The sequence below is a fragment of the Larus michahellis genome, chromosome 1, assembly GCF_964199755.1.
Source record: "Larus michahellis chromosome 1, bLarMic1.1, whole genome shotgun sequence".
In the NCBI taxonomy this organism is placed as follows: Eukaryota; Metazoa; Chordata; class Aves; order Charadriiformes; family Laridae; genus Larus; species Larus michahellis.
Genome location: NC_133896.1, coordinates 51,857,868 through 51,870,454, shown reverse-complemented (window position 1 = coordinate 51,870,454; position 12,587 = coordinate 51,857,868).

Below are 12,587 nucleotides of genomic sequence, written 5' to 3'. Positions count from 1 at the left end.
ATGTTGATGGTTCACTTTAAACTGAGAGACTCTCTGGTGGATCAGACATTGCCTGTTTGCATTTTGTGGGACCACTCACACTTAGCTAGTTCAGACCTTTTTGCCAGTCGCTTCTCAGTTCCTTCTCTTCCTTGATCCCTGTGGTCAGGTAGCTGAGATGTGACCGCTCGTGTACATGGTGGTGATTGCTGCAGTCAGACCTTCCTTAGCTGCTGCTTTTTGCCTCCAAGCTGGTTTTGCCACAGGTTCTTGTACAGACCTCTCCTCAGGCTGTCTTCTGCTGGAAGAGGACTTCTGCTATCTCCATAACATCTCTTGCAAATTTTTGGCATTGCTAAGCACTTTGAGAGTACCAAAGACAGACTCACAACAAGTTGTGTAGGCATTTTGTTGTGTTCTTCACTTTGTCCATGAGGGCAAAACCGGATCTCACTGGGAGTTCTGGACGTGCCGGAAATATGGGGAAAGGCTATAGTGTGACAATCTCATGAAGCACTGTGTAGGTCCTTCAGCAAAGGTACAGGAGGACTCTGCAGAGCCAAAGCCAAGTCTCTGAATCATGGAATCATAAAATGGTTTGGGAAGATTCTCTAGTCCAACCCGCCTGCCATGGGCAGGGACATCTTCCATTAGATCAGGTTGCTGAAAGCCCCATCCAGCCTGGCCTTGAACACTTCCAGGGATGGGATGGGCAACCTTTTCTAGTGTCTCACCACCGTCATCATAAAGAATTTCTTCCTTATATCCAATTTAAATCTGCCCTCTTTCAGTTTAAACTCTTGCCTCTTTTCCTGTCACTACAGGCCTTGGTAAAGGTCTCTCTCCATTTTTCTTATAAGCCCCTTTTATATATTGAAAGGCAGCAATACAGTCTCCCTGGAACCTTCTCTTCTCCAGGCTGAGCAACCCCAGCTCTCTCAGCCTGTCTTCATAGGAGAGGTGCTCCAGCCCTCGGATCATTTTCATGGCCTTCCTCTGGACCTGCTCCAACAGGTTTCATGTCTTTCTTGTACTGAGGACTCCACCAGAGCTGGACGCAATACTCCAGGTAGGGTCTCCCCAGAGCAGAGTAGAGGGGCAGAATCACCTCCCTCGACCTGCTGGCCATGATTCTTTTGATGCAGCCCAGGATAGGATTGGCTTTCTGGGCTGCAAGTGCACGTTGCCCTCCCACGTCCAATTTTTCATCCACCGGTATCCTCAAGTCCTCCACAGGGCTCCTCCTAATCATTTCATTACAGAGTCTGTCCTGATATTGGGGATTGCCCTGACCCAGGATTGCACTGACCCAGGTTCAGGACCCTGCTCGTGGCCTTGTTGAACTTCATGAGGTTCACATGGGCCCAATCCTCAAGCATGTCCAGGTCCCTCTGGATGGCATCTCTTCCCTCTAGAGTATCAACTGCACCGCTCAGCTTGGTGTCATCTGCAAACGTGCTGAGGGTGCATTCAGTCCCACTATCTATGTCATTAATGAAGGTATTAAATAGTATTGGTGCCAGTATGGACCCTTGAGGGACATCACTTGTTACTGGTTTCCATTTGGACATTGAACCACTGACTAACTCTTTGGATGTGGCCATCCAGCCAAGTCCTTATCCAGGAGGTAAGGAACCAAGGTAAGAATGTTGTCAGGGCCCATAGAGACCCTCTTTTAGACCAAAGAGAATCTAGAAGAAGAATAAGTGGCCTAACGGCCACCCAGTCCAAGAAGGGGGCATCTTGCAATATTATGAGGAGCTTGAATGAGGTTGCTAATACAGTTTTAAAACCATAGAACCATAGAATCGTCTATGTTGGAAGGGACCTTTAAGATCATCAAGTCCAACCATCAACCCAACACTGCCAAAGCCACCACTAACCCATGTCCCTCACGGCACTGGCAATTCTGTAGCAGAGCAGAAATACCTGTTCTGCAATTCTCTATTTTAGGGAAACCCTGAGATGAACCCCCCCAGAGTAGCATGATAGCTACTCTGCATCAATGGAGGAACACTGCAAGAAGAAAAGAAGAAACGCAGGACTATTGACAGCCAGGACAGGCTTTTAATTTCCCAGGTATCCTCTGCAAGGCCCCAGGATCAAATGACACCAAGTTTGCAACAGCTTCCTTAAGATGTTCTCTCCTTATATTTTCTTTCTGTTGTTTTTCTCCCTTTTCAATAGCTCAGTACATTGCTAAGGGTGTTTTTATCAGAAAGCAACTAGTTCAGTAATGAGAGTCCTTGGTCATGCTGACTGCTCTGCTTCTGCACACCCGCTCCATTTCTGAGACAGCTACTACTGATGACATCGGCCATCTTGCACATTCTCCACTTCTTCCAACCAGGGCAACCCTGAAGCAAAAGTGCCAGTCAATATCCTGGCTCATGCTCTTGCACAACTTCCTCCCACTCCCCATTTGGCAGGGAGAGCAAGCATATCTACTAAAAATACCTACTGTGACCTGAGCTGGTGATGGCAATTCTTACATAGCCCTAAAGAAGTGTTAACCAACTGTCCTGCTATGGTGAAAACAGTGACCACCTTTGTTCTCTCAGTGAAGCCTATATGCACTTCCAAAGCCAGACTTTCAAAGGCATACTCTTGACTAAGATGACTTGTCTGCGGTTGCCCAAGAAGGGGAGAAAGAAGAGCCATTGAGGTATGAGTCAGCAAAGCGAGAGTGCTGTTTTGAAGTGGATGGACGATTACAATGCTGTAATGACTTCCAGTTACAGAGCAAATGCATTCCCTGCTGATTTGTCAGAGACGTGTACGCACAAAGCAGAACAGGTACTAGAAACGAGTATCAATGTTCCAAGGTCTGTGAAGTATCTGCCTTCCCCTCGGGACCTGCACACAGCTCTTCCACATGTCTAACAACCTTGTTCCATGCTTTCCTCATCATTGCACCAGCTTTGTACTCAGCAATCACTAGAGACCTGCACCCTGGAGCAACAGCCATCTGCAAGAGGCCCTTTACGACCATAAGCAGGAAGGAGTAGGGCTGGGATCTAGTGCACCATTGTAACTGGAAGCTAGTTACCTCCCCTTCAGCTTGCTGAACTTGCAACTTGTCCAGTTAAGTTTTGAATGTCATCATGGGTGGGAGATTCTGCAAAGTAGAACACAACAGCTCATCCGCCCTTATTGTAAAGATTTTTTTTTTCCCTTGCATCTACTTGGAATTTGCCGTCTTGTGACTTGATCAGTTGCCTCCTGTCATTTTGTTGTGCACCTACAAAAAGAGCCTGGCTCCCTCTTCTCTGGGCAGCTGAAGACAACAATTAGATCAACCAGTAGCTTTCTCTTCTTCTGGTTGAACAAATCCAGCTCTCTCAGTGTCTCCTTGCTTGTCACATGCTCCAGCTCCTTATTCGTTTAGTGACCTTCTGTTGAGCTCATTGCAGTCTGTCGATATCTTTCTTGCATTGCAGTGCCCCAGACTCTGCACGGTACTCCACACTTGCAAGTGTGACATAGGTGTGAGAGCAGCAATCACTTGCCTTGATCTGCTGGCTATGCTGTACTAATGGAGCCCAGTATATGATTAGCTTTCATGGCTACAAGAGCAATTGCTCACTTGTGTCCACCCTTGTTGTTCACTGGGTCCTCCAGGACTTTTTCTGCAAAGCTGCTGTTTACCCAGTCGTCTCCTAGCTATTGTGTGAGGTTATTCTATCTAAGGTGCAGGACTTTACATTTGCCTTTGTTGAATTTGAAGACATTCATGTTGGCCCATTTCTCCAGCCTGTCAAAGTCCCACTAAATGACAGGCCTACCCTTGAATGTATCAGTCACTCCCCTCAATTTGATGTCATCCACCTGTGTCACCTGCTGGCATTTATTTGCCTTGACAAGGAACATATATTGTTAGTGGCATGGTGAAGTTTAGCACAGCTGATACCATCCTTGTCAGTGTGATCTGGGATGGATCCATGCTGTTGCAGCTGCTTGTACTTCTCCTGCCGCAAAGAACTGCCCTTGCTTCTGGCATTATGTTGCTCAGGTGCAATGCCAAGACCATAGTTTCCTTTTGCAGATCAGAGACACAAACTGTGAAGTGCAACAGTGCTGCCTTGGAGACGCTGCCTGGTCTACCAGGCAGAAGGATGGGCTGCACAAAAGATCCCGACAGTGCAGCTGCGCTGGCATCCCAGAGTCCAGAAGCAGTGGATTTGAACACAGTGCGTGCTCATGGGTGACATTGGTACCAAGTCAAGGTGCTATATCTAATTTCATGTAGCCACTTAAAATTTGGCCATGTAATGGTGTCTTGAACTAGATCAACCCTCTTACACCAGGGCATCTCTCACTATAAACTGCTTGTTGAACTGCGCTCAGAAAATGATGCCTTCTTATTAAATATGTTAAGCTTTCTTTTTTTCACATAAACAACTGGACTGATGACCATATTTTATACAAATAGGAAGCTGTTTGATATTGTGATTACTTTCTATTTTCTTGAGATACCTTTTGGTTAGCTTAAGATATATTCGTAGTTAAAAATATATCTGCTTCAGATTAGTCAAGGTGAGTACTGAGTGACGCCTGCCCTGTGTCACCTCTAACGCACTACAGCCTTCTGGAGAACCTCCCTGATACACATGAGTTATTTTCTGGGTTTTTCAAACCAGAGTCCATAAAGCAAGCTGTGAAAAGCAAGCTAATCATCATAATTGCATTTAGATTTGTTGTACAAGGGTCTATAACCCCATCAGAAAAATGTTAGTGGTCCAAACTGAGAAAAATAAAAAAAGCTACAGAAGACCACTTCTGTTGCCTCCTCTGCAGTTTATGGAGTGATCTAGAAAGTGTCATCAGGGGGAATGCGCTAAGTGCAGGACAAAATGTTGTTAGGGCAGCTCCTTGCACCAGCAGTTCCCTCCTAGCTGTAGTTGCCCCAATGACCTGGGTGGCCTGAAAGAGATGAGGACAGTCCTCAGAACCAGCAGTTGCTGAGAGCTAAGTTTTGTGGGCAGTAAGTCAGGCCCTCACTTCCTTGCCAGACTGTAAAATGGCACAAGTAATTTCAGCCTAATGACTGTAATTTTATATTCGGAGGCAGCGGGAGAGGGGAAAGGGCCTTCTTTACCTGCAGAAATTAACACTTCTAAATCAATGTAAACATACAAACCCTAGATGAGAAGTGAAGCTCTTCACTGATCTGGTCTTTAGGATGCCCCAGTCCAGAAGAGTTCCTGCAAATTGAATACATTTGATTCTGATTACTCTTCATAGCTATTTTATATGCTCTTATTGCTGCCCATTGACACATATCCAACACTCTGTCTGCTCTTTGTGTTCTATTTTCCATTTATTTTTTGTCTGCACCCTGACTCTGTGAAGTTCACAGCACAGGCCAGTAAGAATGTATGAGTTATCAAATGGCATATTAAGTTACAGGGCCTCTTTCTGGATAGTTTTTGGCCTTATACAATTTCTGTCCAGTGTAATGGATTTGTTGTGCGGTCTGTATGCCTTAGTGATCTCTTTCCACGCTAACGTATTTTAATCAAGCCAAAATGAAGTTTTAGAAATTATTAGAAAAATCATTTTATTAGAAAAATCAATTTAACATCACTTAAGGGAATGGGTGATCAGACATCCCATGTAAAATCAACAGCTGAAGAGCTGAAGAAATTCAAGGTAAAGGGGACTGTGACATTGCATGTCAGTGCCTGCTGGATTAGTGGGAGGAGGGACTTAAGGGGCTTTCCCCTATTAGCATGCCTAGTATAGTTTATACAGTACTAAATGCAGCCGCACAGCTGGGCAGCTTCCTCTCCTTGTTGCATCATGTGAACTGTCTAATAAATAGAGCCTTTTAAAAACTCGTTGGAGGAATCTCAGGGCTTGAAAGTTTATGTCCTAAGACTTGTGAAACAAAATAGACATGAAGTGCCCATGCAGAACTGCATTTTCTGTTTAGGTAAAAAGCACTCTGAAAGAAAAGTTGAATAGTTGAATCTAGCCATTTCTGTTCCTATAGCATGGTTGAAATCCAATGGATACTCCCTATACGAATGAGCTGCTTCTTAGAGGGAATCTGCATTCTGATCATTTTTCCCCTCAAAAGGGATTGCCAACCAAATTACTGAAGAGATACCATAAAAAAATGGAAAATTCAAAGCAGGAAAAGTGGAGGCTGGCTGGTTTTAATGAATAATTTCAACTTTAGAATAGTAAAAACTGATAGATGTCCTGCTTATAAATCAGAGGATAGGACTCAGTAATTAAAAGGAAGAAGATTGATCAAGTTTGTATGCAAAACACACCTCTTTTGGTGTATGAGATGTATCGTTTTGGAGTAATTTCAAATGAGTGTTTATGCAGCAAAGCCTTTAGAGACATATCAGGACACTGCAAAACCCGAATAGATTATGTACTAATGTAAGTCATTCCTGTGTAATGCAGTTCTGGATACTAGAATGTGCCTACCATATGACTACAAGAATAGTCATAACTTTCTAGCTGTGATGAAAGATTGCAAAACAATTTCACCATTGGTCTGACTTGGTTTGAAATATGGTATTTCTTAGAATCTCAAAATTGTCAATAATTTACTTCAAAATAGACCAATCACGTAGTGCCTAAGAAGGAAAATTCTAGAGAAAAACATGAGAAAAATGAAATCCTGTCATGTACAGCTACAATATAACTATCATGTCTGACTCTTGCATCATATCAGTTCTAGGAGGAAACAACTGTCATTCAAAAAAAAAATCATGAACCTAATAAAGCAAAATGAAGTGGAGAGACAGGAAAAACACGGGATAGCAAAACTCACAGAAAACAATACAGGCAAAAGCACCACAGACTGAAGTTACATATCCAAAAGAAAGATGTCATGAGATAGAGGCACCACACAAAGGAATTATACTTTAAGGAGCATGGGGAGATATTTAAAGGTTTTACAAAACTATAAATGAGGGAATATGTGATGAATTTAACTTCATCTTAGAAAGCTGATCACCACAAACTTCTTTTTTGCATTCCAGTGCTCACTCAATATAGACATCATCGACAAGTGCAAGCCAAGTAATTATAATGGGGAAACTGGACATCAAAACCGAAGATGAGCAAAGGGAGCAGCTGCTATTAAAACCAAAACCTCTGTTCTTGCTTAAGGTATGAAATTAGAAATACACAAAAGATCCTGCAGAAGACTTAAAAAAAAAAAAGTATCCCACATCAGAAGTCACTAATGCCCCAGACCTTGAATAGTGCACTACTGAAAAATCAGTGGGTAAAAAAAAATTCAGTGTGCTGAGCCAAGAATGAATAGAAGTCAGTTCAGTTTTTATCTAGTAGGTAACACAAGGGAAACTCACCTTGAAAACACTATCAGAACATGTCATGGAAGTATAAAGGGAAATTTATGTATGTTTTGCTGCTTTTGTGAAGGTTTTGAGAAGTTTCAGCATGACAGACGGATATGCATCATTGCAAAATGCACTGATGACTCACAAAATCCAGAGTTTAGAAAACACTGTAGCTGAGAGAGAAAGCAGCATTGTGAGCAGATATTGAAGCAGCACCGTGCATCATCAAGGTACATTTTGTCTGTGAAAGCATTTGGTATTAAGTAGAAAGCATAACAAATAACAGTTTGGAATCTTCTAAATGGCATCTGAATTAATGGATCTTATATGAACAATATAATGCCTGTTAGCAATCTTCCTCTAAGAGTTCGATTGGAGAAGGTTGAAGAAGATTGGAGAAGAGCTTGATGACTGTTTTGGAAGAAATTATGATAAATCTTAGAAAACTAAAAGTGCTAAGAATAGTCTCAGCAAAAGACAAAGTTGACAGCTCATTTATTTTGACAACCAAGCACTAGATCAAAGCTATCAGCACTTTAGCAATTTGTTGCAGTGCTGGCTTCACTGCACTCCTGGTCCTCCAGTCACCGCCATTTACCGCTTCATCGTGTTGTGTGTGAGGAACAGAAGAATAGCTCCTTTTCTGGACAAAAATATGGCTTGATGGGATAACAGTTTCCTCCCTCTTCCTTTCCTTAGGATACAAGGGCCACATGGCATGGAAGCCACATTCTTCTTTTCCTTACTCGGGGGTGTACTCCAATGATTGCTGTAGTCCATGTGCACATGAAAACCTTGAGAAACCCCAAGTGGTCCTCATGACTAACAAAAACCAGTAAGGCTTAACTGTCATTTCAATAGTTGGTTTTTATCTTTGCCATGTGTTGTACTATTAATCCTACTTCTGGCTTCTCCACTCTGCAGTCTTTTTGTCCTCCTTTTCACTATTCTTCCTCTCCCCCTCCCCTTTTTTTGTTTTACTTTTTCTCCTTAATTAAAAACAGGATGCCCCTTGTCTTGTCCAGGTCATGGAAGTGCAAAAGAGTCACCTGAAGGCTGGAGGAAGTTGCTGGTCCTGTTCAGCCGAGCCAGGAGAAGATTATGAGATTGGCTTCTTTTGCCCCGACACAATTTTCAGTGAGCGGACGAGCAATAGAAGGGAAGTGGATAGGTTTTTAGATTTAGCAGATGGAAGAAGGAAGATGGTACAAAATAAAACATTAAAAAGCCCTTACAGAAATTAATTGCCATTTCCAATGTAATTCATGATAGAGAAAAGCAAATGTGCGCATTCACCAGAGATTGTTGAAGATGTGATGGATGGTTAACCATCTTCCTCAACTGTAAAAGCCTGACACTTAAAAAAAGATGGAGAAATGAATCACAGTGCACTTTAAATTTGAAACAAGATGAATATTTAAAGTCAGTTGTATAGCCAAAACCACAAATGAGGAACTGTTGAGAATGGTGTGCTTAGAGCACAGCTGCTTGAAGTAAGAGCTTAACACTACCGTGTATCGGCAACACATTGCCTGACAATCACCAAATTACTCTTCATCCTAGTAAAATCAAAGAAAAAGCAGCAAAAGAAAAAATACCAGATGCATTGCTAGGTAGAGTCAGATTCAGAGAACACAGGACATTTTACAGCTTTCTCACAACTGATAAAGATGGGAGATGAGAAGGCGGCTGAGGAATTGATGTGGGGCAAAATGTGAAAGGACATATTGTCAAGGTGACAATAAACAATTAAAATAAGAGGATATTAAAGTGCAGTGCAATGCAAAATAATGTATCTATTTCTGGGAAAAAATAGAAGCAAGTTTTTTTCCATTTACTTTAGTGTTCCTCATTATGTGTGATTGGAATGTGGAGATTTTTATTTCAAAAGGCACAAACACTCTGCTTCAGAACAGTAATCTTTATTTCTTTGCTGTCTGCTATTTTGCAAGATAATGATGTTTCTGTAAGTTGTTTTGTGTGTTTTTTTTTTTTTTTTGCAGAACTAGATATTCAAATTTGCAATTGCATTGGCTCCCTCTGGTGGCATTCCAAAAAGCTCTACTTTATAGTCCAGTAAAACTACTGTTTCAAAATTAGCTTGACAGCAGAAATTTGAGGTTACTGTTTTATGAGGTTACTGTCTTATTAAAAATAGGAGAAAAAATATCATATCTCTTAAATCCAATTTATCTTACACAAAATGAGCTCATAAAATGAAATTCTAGCAATTAGCAGTCTGGGTCAAAATGGCTGGAGAAAACATCATTCATTTCCCCTCCCTCGCGTTCTCTTAACTGAATTCATGGACAGCATTTTGCTAGTATGTGTTTGGAAAGGAGTTACAACAATGTCTTAACTATGGGACTGGCCTGTTTCACTTTGCAGCAAAAATCAATTAGTCTCTTACAGAAAGTTTTAATAAGAGAATTTCCATTTTGAAATTAAGGCGCTTGGCAGCTGTTGCCACTTGCATCCTGAGAGTCCTTGCCAGAGCTGAACCAGATGTGCAGTTAATGCCCATTTTTGTCCATTTGTTATTAATGATGAATACAGAAACGAGAGGAAAGAAAGGATAAAGAGGAGCAGGAAATGGGGAAGCAGTTAGATCATTTCCCCTATTTATGCATGTGGGAAGGACCCACATTTTGGGCATTTTTCAAAAGATGAAGCTAACCCTTTTGCCTGGAGTTGGGTAACTCTGCAGTTGCCCATTCTCAGTGTAGCAAGACTGACTGAGAGGAAGAAAATAATTAAAGTTGCATCATCATTGCATCCCAGTTCCCTATCTCTGCAGCATAAGTCCTCATTACTGAACATGGTAGGTTTCCCAAACCTATGAATGCTCCTGCCCCTTCTTTTAGTTAATAATAACAGAGAGTTCAAGGACTATTGCCTGGAAACAGAGAGGGAGAATATTTTTTGGTCAATTTGACTCTGCTGTATGAATATTCTCAGATTGATACACTGATATACTTTTAATTATATCACTTTAGAAACTATGAAAAGAAGAAGACAGGAAAAAGTCATTTTTTTGTGTAGATTAACTATTCACATTGGAAGAAATGATGTAGGTTTTCTGTTTAAATGGATGAGAGAGGCACAATCTTTTCCGACATAGTTTAGGAAAAGTAAAAAGGGAAATTCTAAAGATATTTTTTAAAACCATTGTTTTCTAAATGGCAGGAAGACTAAGCTTTTTGACAGGACTTCAGTGCTAAATACCAATAATATTTTGCATTTCTGACAATATTCAGCTGAAGATATCAAATTTTTGCCAAGTTTGACACAGGCAAAATCCTGATCCTACAAACTCCTCTGCTTAAGCAAGAGAAGTTAAACAAACTTATTAGATAACTTTTTAATGAACTTACTGGGCTACTGAATCTGAAATGTCAGCTTTTCAGAATTATTTCAGACAGGTTATTTCAGGTTTTCAAAAAACCCACAACCAACAATACTATGGTAAGTAAGTACAGTAAGAGCTGCCCATCTGTGAATAGTATATATATTTATTTGTATACCACAGAATGAAGAATTCTCTATGATTCACTTACTAGTATATTTAAGCATAAAAGCTTGGCATTCTTAAGGCCTATTTACATAATTCTGCACACCTGCAAGTTCTTGGAACATTTATTTAACCTGTTAGACACACACCAGCAGATAAGCAATATATTGCATGTGTCAGCATGTTGTTCTAAAACCTTTAATATGAACTTTAGTATTTCTAAATCTTGTTTCTTCGTATCAGGAAGTCCTGTGTTATTCAGCATGTTCTTTACCTGACATTTCCACAATGTGTGTTTGTTTTACATCTACAACACCCGCTAGCTTTGGACAATGCCTTTTTGTTTTTACAATCAATTGAACCAATAATAAGTTACCATTTTTTTAAATAAGGCTAGCTTGCGAGTCAAGAAAGAATATAAGAAATTTCAGCCATGTTTAAAAGGCAAAAATGATTGCACTGTGCATTAAGAATGGAAAGTCATTCATAACTGCATCATATGATTAAAAGCTGAGCTTGACTATTTATAGCTAAGCACTGTCAAGAGCAATATGTGTTGATGAGAGAACCTGACTGTTAGTACATTCCTAGATGAGGTGCATGTTAATGAGGCCTGTACAGTGCAAGAAAAGGGATGAAGAGTGAAGATAATATTTAAAAGCCAGAAAACGTTTAAATTGCTGAGATAGATACACAAACTATGAAATCGAAGGCAAAAGGAGCTGAAGTAGGTAAAATTTTTGCTTTCTAACTATTTGTAAAACAATTCTGCTTTCTATAGAGACATAAAAATGTAGGATCATAATGCTTTAAAAATTTACTTCTAACAAATAATTATAACTAGTATTTTATAATACTAATAATACTAATATATAATATTATATTATATATATATAATACTACTAATAAATGAAAACCCTGTTGGTAAACAATGAGGAATACATTCAGAGTGTTTATTTTCCTGAAGGTATTTTCTTAAACAAAGGCAAGAAAACAAACACTTTAGAGGGTGCTTACAGTGCTGAAACCAAGCTTTTTAGGTTTGCTTCTGTCTTAATGTGTCCTATATTAAGGATAATTTCAGGATAATTGGAAAGCATCAAGGCATTCGACTCTTAGGGGTGTGTTAGTCCTTAAAGCTGGGTGTGGAATCCCTTTTATGGTGCCCATCATCTGGTACAATTCCCCAGAAGATTTCAAAGTTGATGGGATGTAGCTTTGCAAGACTATTTAAATCAGTCTGGTAATCTGACTAAAAGATGTATATTCAGGGCTGAAGGTATATCAGAAGACAGATCAAAGGATCAATTGATCAATCTTCTGGTCATCACTTTTATTCAGCCAAAAAAATCCTTAGTTTGCAGAGAGTTCCTAAATTCTGACTGTCCCTGTAGAATACTATTGTATTTTCATAGGATGAAAGATTAAAATATCAAAATGATACAGTTTTTTTAGGTAGATGGATTGTGGATATCCTGTTACAACATGCATTCTTATCATACGTTACCTCCTGTAACTGCAGAGTGTAGCAATCTGTTTTCCCTGTTTGTAAGTGAAAGAACAACTGTATTCAAAAATTGGCGCTACAGGGCCAGTTAATAGTATCCCTGTTCTCTTAACTAGAGACATGCTTGTGTGTAAAGTTTAGATCTAGGTCTGAGTTTCCCTACAATTTATGGAGGGACAGAAGAGCACTGCAGTTCTGCAGACCGGATGCAGAACTTCGGCTGAGATATTTGAGAGAAGGATGTTGTGGATAGATACATATC